The sequence below is a fragment of the Triticum aestivum genome, chromosome 3D (assembly GCF_018294505.1).
Source record: "Triticum aestivum cultivar Chinese Spring chromosome 3D, IWGSC CS RefSeq v2.1, whole genome shotgun sequence".
In the NCBI taxonomy this organism is placed as follows: Eukaryota; Viridiplantae; Streptophyta; class Magnoliopsida; order Poales; family Poaceae; genus Triticum; species Triticum aestivum.
The window spans coordinates 148,794,729-148,806,633 of NC_057802.1; positions in this window are offsets into that span (position 1 = coordinate 148,794,729).

Genomic DNA, 11,905 nt, shown 5'->3' on the forward strand with positions numbered 1-11,905 from the left:
CCCCCTCGACCCGTTCCCCTCCTTTCCCCGCACCAACAACCTCCGCTGCTTCCCCGATTTCTCGCCGGAGCCGAGCGCCGCCGCTGCACCATTATTGCCCTACCTCACCACCCCGACCACCTAGCCGCCACTTGAGATCACCACTGTAACCCCCTCGCTCGTCCGCACCTCCCCGTGCCCTCGCCCGAGCTCCAGAACCGCCGGAGCGCCGTCGCCATCCACCACCAAACGCCACCGCCGCCCCGAGCTCACCGTTGTCCGTCTCCGTCGTCCCCGAGCGCACCGATGACCCTCGTGGGACCACCTCCGACTGCTGCATCCCCTGGTCTCCTCTTGCCACCCCACCGACGACCGGAGCACCACCGACGACGACGTCCGAGCCGCATCTCCGGAGACCACCCCACAGTAAGCCGGCCAACTCCCCGCCTCCGTTCGATAGTATTTCAACACTGTAGATTAGATCTATCGAATAGTTAGGTTTTTTAACTAGATCGGTTTAGTCCGGTTTACTCTGGTTAGATTGAACCGTGCGACGTTTTTATTTATTTATTTAGCCGCGGCCGCCGAATACCCTAAGTTTCGGCCACTCGCCCTGTTTTGTTAGCGGATGCCTGCCCCTGGCCAATCAGACCGTGACACATGGCCACCGGCCGATCTGAAGTTTTGTCTGTATTTTGTTTCTGTTTTAAAAAGATAGAAATAGTTTCAATCTTATTTTGCTTGTATCTTTTAGCCTACTTAATGTTTTTGAGTGATTCCAATTGCACCGTGTCACAAATTTTATGAAGCTTCTGTTTGTGCCATTAGTTTTCAAATTTGAGTAGTTTAAGTTTGAGTTTGATGAAATTTGTTCAAATGACTAATTTGGTCATATTTTGAGTTTTACAAAGTATTTTCGATTGATTCTTTTTGCTACTGCTTTGTCATTGTTTTGTTTATCCAGTAGCATATAGTTATTTATTTTTAGTTTATTTTAAATTAAGTTTTTAGCAAAACAGTACTGTTTTAGTTATAGTTTTCTTTTAGTCTTTTCTTTATTGTTTTTATTAGTTTTAAATTATTTCGTTTTGTCACTCTTGAAAAAATTAGTTTTGTTTCTGTTAGTCAAGAAAAGAAAATTTTGTTTTTATTTTAAAAATTTATTTTACTTAGTTTGTATGAAAACTTGTTTAGGTCATAGTTAGTGTTTCATAAAAGCTTTTTATTTGTTTCTTTTTGCTATTAAAAGTTTATGAAAAATACTTTCTGTTAAAATTAGTTGTTTTATATTTTCTTTTCTGTTTATTTATTATGTTAGTATTTTCTTTGTTGTTAAATTTTACTTAGGACAAAGCTATTTTGGGTTATGTCTTAGAATTTTCTTTAGTAGTTTTCTTGTGTAGTTTTCATTGGTTTTTTTAATTTTGTGTTCTTTGTGATTTGCATTTTATTTGTTGATTTATTTGTGAGTGTTAGAAATTGCTTGCTAGTATGTTTGCTTATGTGACTACTATGTTTTACTATATAGATTTTCATCGGAGAGTTGCGTATAGTGCTATCAAGTTTTGCGAGAGCGATATTATCTTCATCAAGTAATACCAGGCAAGTTCACTTTGACCATGTTTTTCATACCTATCTTTATTGCATTTAGTGTCATCTTTGCAACAATCCCTCCAGTAGTGATATTGAATTCTTGTAGTTGAGTAGTATGCATGAGGTAGGAACCCATCACCCTGTTACCAAGCCCGGGACGTTATTTATTTTAATGCTACGCTATAGTAGACGGGGTTTGGTATGAGTGCACGAGAGTGGTGTGAAGAAGGACGACTCTACGTCAATGATGACAACTCCATGATGGCATATGCGAGGACTGCATCTTCAAGGCCAAGACATCAAGACTCGAGACAAGAATTCAATACACACTACTGGGTGAAGGACGGTTGACGGGCACCCTGGAGAAACCAGTGGATGGCCGGGATGCATGGAGAAGCGCCATGACATCTTGCGGAAAGCTTCACCCAGACTCAAAGAGACGGAAGAATACTTCATGCCCGGAAGCTTACCTATGCAACCGCAAGTCACTATGGGCTCTGGCTTGGTTGACCTTAGTTGTGACTCTGGCTGGGACGGTGCTAGCAGATGTAGAACGACGGTAGGATTGGATGAGCACCGGACAGTGGTCAGGGGAACTCTTTGGAAGACCATGTTTCGGTCGTCTTGTTCTCAAACACCCTGAAGTGCGAGAACGTAAAAAGAGGGATCGAATCTTATGGGTAAAGTATACAAACCTCTGCAGAGGGTTTAAAACCTAATCGATTAGCCGTGTCCCCGGTTACGGACAATTTGAGCCTCTGGACTTGGATCTATCTCGGAACTCTCAACACCGGACTGATAACTTAATTGTGGGCAACTTATGATGATTTGGGCTATGAGACATCGGTTGGCGGAACCATGTCATGATAGAAAACTCCATAGTACAGACTCCAGTTATTTCTTTGATGTAGGGAAAATAAAACCAGCTTTTATGCAAAACAAAACATAGACAAAGATCCACAAAGCCATATTGCATATAGTATAGTTTTATCATCTGTTTTCTCATGTTGTGATCTTGCCGGTACATTCAATGTACTGACCTACACGGCCGCAACGTATCATGTTGCAGGATTTTCTTCGACGAGTAAGAGTTACGATACAGGGTTACGGTCTACACTCAACTTGCCGATGGCATTGATGGGACTCCACCCCCATTTAATTGTTTCCGCTGACTATTATGAGGTATATATCAGTTTTACGTTATTTATACATGTGATTGCACTTTGATATATACATTGATGTACTGTGTGTGCCAGCATACTGATCCAGAGATGGCACAGATACACAAAGGCTTGACCGTCTGAGGTCGGGTCGCTACATAGCATCATCATATGTCATCACAGTAGCTCAACTCATAGAACTTTTCATGATCAAGTAACAAGCTATTCACATGTTAAAGTATAGATCATAAACTTTCTTGAAAACTAACAAATAGTTCAAAGTCATCAAACAATTGCAATTCATCTTATTTTTAGGAAGAGTCTATGTCAGAGCTTTGATTCAGCAAACTTCACATACTCAACTATCATTTAGTCTTCCATGATTGCTACCACTCAAAGCATATTTTTAGAACAAAGAGCATTCATCGAACACAAAGAAAGATAGGGGCTTAATGTTTCGCCTCCCAAACTTTTACCTCAAGGGTAATGTCAACAATAATAATTCATGATCAAATATATTTGAATGGCCATATATGCTTAGATCTTTCCATCACATGATGCTTGCCAACTAAAGAGTAGGTTGGAATGAGAAGGAATACTACTGACTCTTGCATAAAAGTAAAAGATAGGCCCTTCACAGAGGGAAGCAGGGATTTGCAGAGGTGCCAGAGCTCGAAGCAAAAACAGAGATGAAAATAATTTTGAGAGGTATGCTTTCATTGTCAACATAACGACCAAGAGTTCCAAATATCTTCCATACTAGATACATTATAGGCGGTTCCCACACAGAAAGGTAAAGTTTTTACTCCCCCTCCACCAACATTCACACTCCACGGCTTGTCCGAAACAATGGGTGCCATCCAACAATCCTGGGGGAGTTTGTTTAAATTATTTGTGAATTTGTTTTTGATCTTTTGATCATAGGACTGGGCATCCCAGTTAGCAGCCATTTTCTTGTGAATGATGAGCGGAGTCCACTCATCGTGAGAATAACCCACCTAGCATGGAAGATACTGATAGCCCCTAGTCGCTACATGAGCGATTCGGGCATAGAAAACAGATTATTATTTGAAGGTTTAGAGTTTGGCACATGCAAATTTACTTGGAACGGCAGGTAAATACCGCATATAGGTAGATATGGTGGACACTCATGGAATAAACTTGGTTCAAGGAATTTGGATGCACAAGCAGTATTCCCGCTTAGTACAGATATTTTGGCTAGCAAAGGATTCTAAAAAGCAAGCACCACATGTTAGAGGATCCATAACAATATAACTTCTATACAAATATACCCAAGCATAACTCATTATGTTGTCTTCCTTGTCCAACTTCAACTAATTTGCTCAGGTTTGAAAATAATTAATGGGGCTCACAATCATAGAAGTTGTCCAAGATAGTATATTTATATGTGAAATCTCTCTTCCTTCAATATTCTTTCATGAATTTTTCAAGTGACCAATACAATGTTTGCTAACCTTCAATAAGTTTACCACCTCTACTTCTTATATGTGAAGTCATTACTCCCTATGGGATAAGCATATGAAACATATATAATTTCAGATTTATGACATTCAAATCATTCAACCATTTACTCATAGGATATAAGTGAAGCACACGAGTAAATGACAAACTACTCCAAAAAGATATAAGTGAAGATCAATGAGTAGTTAAATAATTATGTAGCTATGTGAAGACTCTCTCTCATTTAAGAATTTCAGATCTTGGTATTTTATTCAAACAGCAAGCAAAACTAAAGAAAATAAAATGACGCTCCAAGCAAAATACATATCATGTGGTGAATAAAAATATAGCTCCAAGTAAAGTTACCGATGAACGAAGACGAACCCAAGATTAGGCTCTTGGTTGTCCTTGAATATTACCTTGGTGTGCCTTGGGCATCCCCAAGCTTAGGCTCTTGCCACTCCTTATTCCATAGTCCATCGAATCTTTACCCAAAACTTGAAAACTTCACAACACAAAACTTCACAGAAAATATCGTGAGCTCCGTTAGCGAAAGAAAACAAAACACCACTTAAAGGTACTGTAATGAACTCATTATTTATTTGTATTGGTGTTAAATCTACTGTATTCTAAGTTCTCTATGGTTTATAAACTATTTTACTAGCCATAGATTCATCAAAATAAGCAAACAACACACGAAAAACAGAATCTGTCAAAAACAGAACAGTCTGTAGTACTATGTAACTAACGCAAACTTATGGAACTCAAAAAATTCTACCAAAATAGGAAGAACCAGATAATTTGATTACTGATCTGCTGCAATTGGAATCAGTATTTTATCACGTTCTGGTGATTTTAAACAATTGTTTTCATGAACAGGAAGTTTCTGGAATTTTCAGCAAGATCAAATAACTATCATCCAAGAAGATCCTATAGGTCTTACTTGGCACAAACACTAATTAAAACATAAAACCACATCTAACCAGAGGCTAGATCAAAAATTTATTACTAAACAGGAACAAAAAGCAAGGAACAAAAATAAAATTGGGTTGCCTCCCAACAAGCGCTAACGTTTAACGCCCCTAGCTAGGCATGATGATTTCAATGATGCTCGCATAAAAGATAAGAATTGAAACATAAAGAGAGCATCATAAAGAATATGACTAGCACAGTTAAGTCTAACCCACTTCCTATGCATAGGGATTTTGTGAGAAGACAACTTATGGGAACAATAATCAACTAGCATAGGAAGGCAAAACAAGCATAACTTCAAAACTTTAAGCAAATAGAGAGAAAACTTGATATTATTGCAACTCCCACAAGCATATATTCCTCCCTCATAAAAAATTGAGTAGCATCATGAATGAATTCAACAATATAACCAGCACCTAAAGCATTCTTTTCATGATCTACTTGCATAAAATTTTACTACTCTCCACATAAGCGAAATTCTTCTCTTTTGGAATAGTGGGAGTATCATAAGAGACTCAAATACTATAAATTGTTTCCATATTAAAAGAGTAATGTTCAGAAAAAGGGTAATCATAAGCATGACAAGTTTTATAAATATAATCATCACCACTTTTTATAGCATAAGTATCATCACAATAATCATCATAAGTAGCAACTTTGTTCTCATAATCAATTGAAACCTCTTCCAAGATAGTGGATTCATCACTAAATAAAGTCATGACCTCTCCAAATCCACGTTCATAATTATCACAATAAGATTCAACATCCTCCAAAATAGTGGTATCATTACTTCCTAAAGTTGACACTCTTCCGTACCCACTTTCATCAATATAATCATCATAGGTAGAAGGCATGCTATCATCATAACAACTTTGCATATCAAAACTTGGGAGGCTAAAAATATCATCATTAAACGTAGCATCCCCAAGCTTGGGATAAACATTAATTTCAGCAAATATATTCTCAAATATGTCATCCTCATCAAACATAGCAACCCCTAGCTTGGGCCTTTTCATATCATAAGCATAATCACTCTCATTATTAATAGTATGGATGGCACCAATAGTATAGCAATTATCATCATCACAATGAGTAGTAGGAGCAACATCATTTGGGAGGGATACCTTTTTACCTTTGCTTCTCCATTTTTTCTTTTTCTTCTTCACATCATGTGCGGGTTTATGCCTCTTTTTTGAGCTCCTTATTGATGAGATTGGTTGAATAGAAAGCTCCTCCTCGTTACATGATTCATCATCAGAAATAATAGGAGGATATTGGGAAGTATCTTCCCTTTCAACAGTATTCTCTTCATCTTCTATTTGTTTTTTTGTCTTTATGTAATTGGCAATATAAGGATTTTCAATGCAATTCACCGCACAATACATATAAATTTCCTCTAGATCAAAATCAAGAAGTTTATAACGAGCAAATTCTGGAAGATGCTTAGTTATACGTTTCATTTCTACGTAACCCATAAGCAAACTAAGTTCATTATAATGTTCAAGGGAAATCAAGTCATCACAATTTTTGGACACAATTAGATCATGAAACAATTTGCATCGCATAGTTAAATGACCCCGTTCATTGCAAAGTTCACAAGTACGGCTAAGAAAATTTAAATTTTCAGCACAAACATCTAGCCTTTCTTGCAACAATTTAGTTTCTAAATGCTTATGCATCTTGCAATATCTATCTTCCCATTTGGTGTGTACTTGCAAACCCAATGCACTCCACAAAAATTGACATATTTCTAGGAGACATTTTCATCATAACTAGTGCAATCATCATTAGTACTATGGATATTCAAAGAGTTCATACTAACAACATTCCAATCATGCTCATCATTAAAAGATTTAGTGCCAAACATTTTTATGCATTCTTCTTCTAACACTTGAGCACAATTTTCCTTTTCATCATTCTCATGAAAGATATTAAAAAGATGAAGCGTATGAGACAAACTCAATTTCGTTTTTTTTGTAGTTTTCTTTTATAAACTAAACTAGTGATAAAACAAGAAACAAAAAGATTCGATTGCAAGATCTAAACATATACCTTCAAGCACTCACCTCCCCGGCAACGGCGCCAGAAAAGAGCTTGATGTCTACTACGCATCCTTCTTCTTGTAGACGTTGTTGGGCCTCCAAGTGCAGAGGTTTGTAGGACAGTAGAAAATTTCCCTCAAGTGGATGACCTCAGGTTTATCAATCCGTGGGAGGCATAGGTTGAAGATGGTCTCTCTCAAACAGTTCGGCGAAGAGATGGTGATACAAGTGCAATATGGATGATAGATATGAGTATTTGTAATCTGAAAATATAAAAATAGCAAGGTAACAAGTGGTAAAAGTGAGCGTAAACGGTATTGCAATGCTAGGAAACAAGGCCTAGGGTTCATACTTTCACTAGTGCAAGTTCTCTCAACAATAATAACATAATTGGATCATATAAATATCCCTCGACATGCAACAAAGAGTCACTCCAAAGTCACTAATAGCGGAGAACAAACGAAGAGATTATGGTAGGGTACGAAACCACCTCAAAGTTATTCTTTTTGCTCGATCTATTCAAGAGTCCGTAGTAAAATAACACGTAGCTATTCTTTCCGTTCAATCTATCATAGAGTTCATACGAGAATAACACCTTAAGACACAAATCAACCAAAACCCTAATGTCACCTATATACTCCAATGTCACCTCAAGTATCCGCGGGCATGATTATACGATATGCATCACACAATCTTAGATTCATCTATTCAACCAACACAAAGTACTTCAAAGAGTGCCCCAAAGTTTCTACCGGAGAGTCAAGACAAAAAACGTGTGCCAACCCCTATGCATAGGTTCATGGGCGGAACCCGCAAGTTGATCACCAAAACATACATCAAGTGAATCAATAGAATAACCCATTGTCACCACGGTTATCCCACGCAAGACATACATCAAGTGTTCTCAAATCATTAAAGACTCAATCTGATAAGATAACTTCAAAGGGAAAACTCAATCCATTACAAGAGAGTAGAGGGGGAGAAACATCATAAGATCCAACTATAATAGCAAAGCTCGCGATACATCAAGATCGTATCACCTCAAGAACACGAGAGAGAGAGAGAGAGAGAGAGAGAGAGAGAGAGAGAGAGATCAAACACATAGCTACTGGTACATACCCTCAGCCCCGAGGGTGAACTACTCCCTCCTCGTCATGGAGAGCGCCGGGATGATGAAGATGGCCACCGGTGAGGGATTCCCCCCTCCGGCAGGGTGCCGGAACAGGGTCCTGATTGGTTTTTCGTGGCTACAGAGGCTTGCGGCAGCGGAACTCCCGATCTATTCTGTTCCCCGAAGGTTTTTGGGTATATGGGAATATATAGGCGAAAGAAGTCGGGAAGGGGAGCCATGAGGGGCCCACAAGGGTGGAGGGCGCGCCCAGGGGGTGGGCGCCCCCCTGCCTCGTGCTCTCCTCGTTGATCTCCTGACGTGCACTCCAAGTCTCCTGTATTGCTTTCTTTCCAAAGATAACTTTTCCGAAGGTTTCATTCCGTTTGGACTCCGTTTGATATTCCTTTTCCGCGAAACACTGAAACAAGGGAAAATAGAAACTGGCACTGGGCTTTGGGTCAATAGGTTAGTCCCAAAAGTAATATAGAAGTGCATAGTAAAGCCCATTAAACATCCAAGATGGATAAAATAATAGCATGAATACTTCATAAATTATAGATACGTTGGAGACGTATCATCAACCTGGGTGTTTGGTTCACATGAATTGGAAGAACACAGGAATGGAGAAACATGGTCAAATTAAAGTCAAACCACGTGAAAATGAGAAAATAAGAATCTTATTATGCTAGTAATGCAATTAGTCCTGTTCTTCATGCATATTAATTTGAAAAGGACGTCCAAGTCGATATTAAAATTCCTACGTTTTTCTTTGAAAGAGACACCAAAGGAAAAAAATCCTCCAGTTTTGCTTTGCTCCACTCCTTCTAACCAAATGCACGAATAGTAGTACCATAGTAGTTCCATAGCAAAGGATCCCTGAGGGATCGACATGAATGCAGAGTAACAAAGTGATGCGACGAGTGTACAACCTCTTTGGCATAGCCTTGTCGACCTCAGCATCATTGGGTTGGACGTGGAGCATGGTAATGCTGGTGTGACTGTCGGAGGCAGGGAAGAAGATCTGAGGCCTCTGGAAACGGCGCCGAGGGTACTGCTCCGCTGTGATGGACGGTTCCGTTGTTAGAGCAGCTCCGCTGAGGTGTACGGCGGAGAGGCTGACGTAGGACAAGACAGACAACATGAATCTGAAGTGGGACTCTAATATCATCTGCAATAGATGATGTAAAATACATCACCAAAAAGTGCTAGATGTAAAATGCATCAGCCGCGCCACGGCCGCTCCGACAGATGCTGTAAATACTGTTCACTCTGAACTTAACTAAAGAAACTGAACTTTACAGTCGAAACTGATTGAACTAGTAGCAGAGCATTGCAATAGATGTTCAGGGCGTTCGAGCACTAGTAGCACAGAAGCAGTGATCTAAATCTGATAACGCTCGAGCAGGGAATGCACTAGTAGAGAGAAACTCATGCAGCTGCACCATGAGCGAGTGCTAAAGCAGCAACTCATGTAGCTACTGGAGGTCGTGTAGCAGCAGCAGCGCGAGCGAGAGCAAGAGTAGAGCAGCAGCACAAACGATAGCAAGAGCGGAGCAGCAGCACGACCGACGGCAATAGCAGAGCAGAGCAGCAGCAGCAGCAGCATGAATGAAAGCAAGAGCAGTGCAGCAGTGCGACCGACAGCAAGAACAGAGCCGCAGCGCGAGCGAGAGCTGGACCAGCAGCAGCAGCGCGAGCGAGAGCCGGACCAGCTGTAGCTAGTGCCAGTGTGGAAGTCGCCACCGAGAAAGTGATACGTCTCTGTCGTATCTATAATTTTTGATTTTTCCATGCCTATATTATTCAACTTTCATATACTTTTGGCAACTTTTTATACTATTTTTGGGACTAACATATTGATCCAGTGCCCAGTGCCAGTTCCTGTTTGTTGCATGTTTTTGGTTTCGCAGAATATCCATATCAAACGGAATCCAAATGGGATAAAAATGGACGGAGCTTATTTTTGGAATATTTGGAAAATTCCGGAAGAAGAATCAACATGAGACGGTGCCCGAGGTGGCCACGAGGCAGGGGGGCGCGCCTGCCCCCCTGGGCGCATCCCTGACCCTCGTGGGCCACCCGTAAGGCAGTTGATGCCCTTCATCGGCCGCAAGAAAGCTAATTTTTGGTTAAAAAATCACGGCGAAGATTATAGTCCAATCGGAGTTACGGATCTCCGGATATAAAAGAAACGGTGAAAGGGCAGCAGAGGAGAACGCAGAAACAGAGAGAGACAGAGAGATAGATCCAATCTCGGAGGGGCTCTCGCCCCTCCCATGCCATGGAGGCCATGGACCAGAGGGGAAACCCTTCTCCCATCTAGGGAGAAGGTCAAGGAAGAAGAAGAAGGAGGGGGGCTCTCTCCCCCTCTCTTCCGGTGGCGCCGGAACGCCGCCGGGGGCCATCATCATCACCGCGATCTACACCAACACCTCCGCCATCTTCACCAACATCTCCATCACCTTCCCCCATCTATCTACAGCGGTCCACTCTCCCGCAACCCGCTGTACCCTCTACTTGAACATGGTGCTTTATGCTCCATATTATTATCCAATGATGTGTTGCCATCCTATGATGTCTGAGTAGATTTTCGTTGTCCTATCGGTGGTGGATGAATTGCTATGATTGATTTAATTTGCTTGTTGTTATGTTGTTGTCCTTTGGTGCCCATCATATGAGCGCGCGCGTGGATCACACCATAGGGTTAGTTGTATGTTGATAGGACTATGTATTGGAGGGCAAGAATGACAGAAGCTTCAACCTAGCATAGAAATTGATGCATACGGGATTGAAGGGGGACCAATATATCTTAATGCTATGGTTGGGTTTTACCTTAATGAGCGTTAGTAGTTGAGGACGCTTGCTAATAGTTCCAATCATAAGTGCGTAGAATTCCAAGTCAGGGATGACATGCTAGCAGTGGCCTCTGCCACATAAAACTTGATATCGGTCTAGTAAAGTAGTCAATGGCTTAGGGACAATTTCGCAACTCCTACCACCACTTTTCCACACTCGCTATATTTACTTTATTGTGTTTTTATCTAAACAGACCCTAGTTTTTATTTATGCTCTCTTTATATTCTTGCAAACCTACCCAAAAGTACTTCTAGTTTCATACTTGTTCTAGGTAAAGCGAACGTTAAGCGTGCGTAGAGTTGTATCGGTGGTCGATAGAACTTGAGGGAATATTTGTTCTACCTTTAGCTCCTCGTTGGGTTTGACACTCTTACTTATCGAAAACTGTTGTGATCCCCTATAGTTCTAGGTTATCAAGACCTTTTTCTGGCGCCGTTGCCGGGGAGCAATAGCGTGGGGTGAATATTCTCGTGTGTGCTTGTTTGCTTTATCACTAAGTAATTTTTATTTGCTGTTCTTAGTTGTTCTTTATCTTTAGTTATGGATATGGAACACGAAATACCAAAAAAATTAGGTGTACTTGCTACTCATGGAGATGGGGAACCTCCTAAAACCCTCGATGCTTGTTATGTGACAGATATTATGTACTACTTTGATAATCCTGAGAAAACCCCATTCAATTTGGTAATGGGAGTAACGTTGGATCAACGTGAATACTTTAGGGATTATCG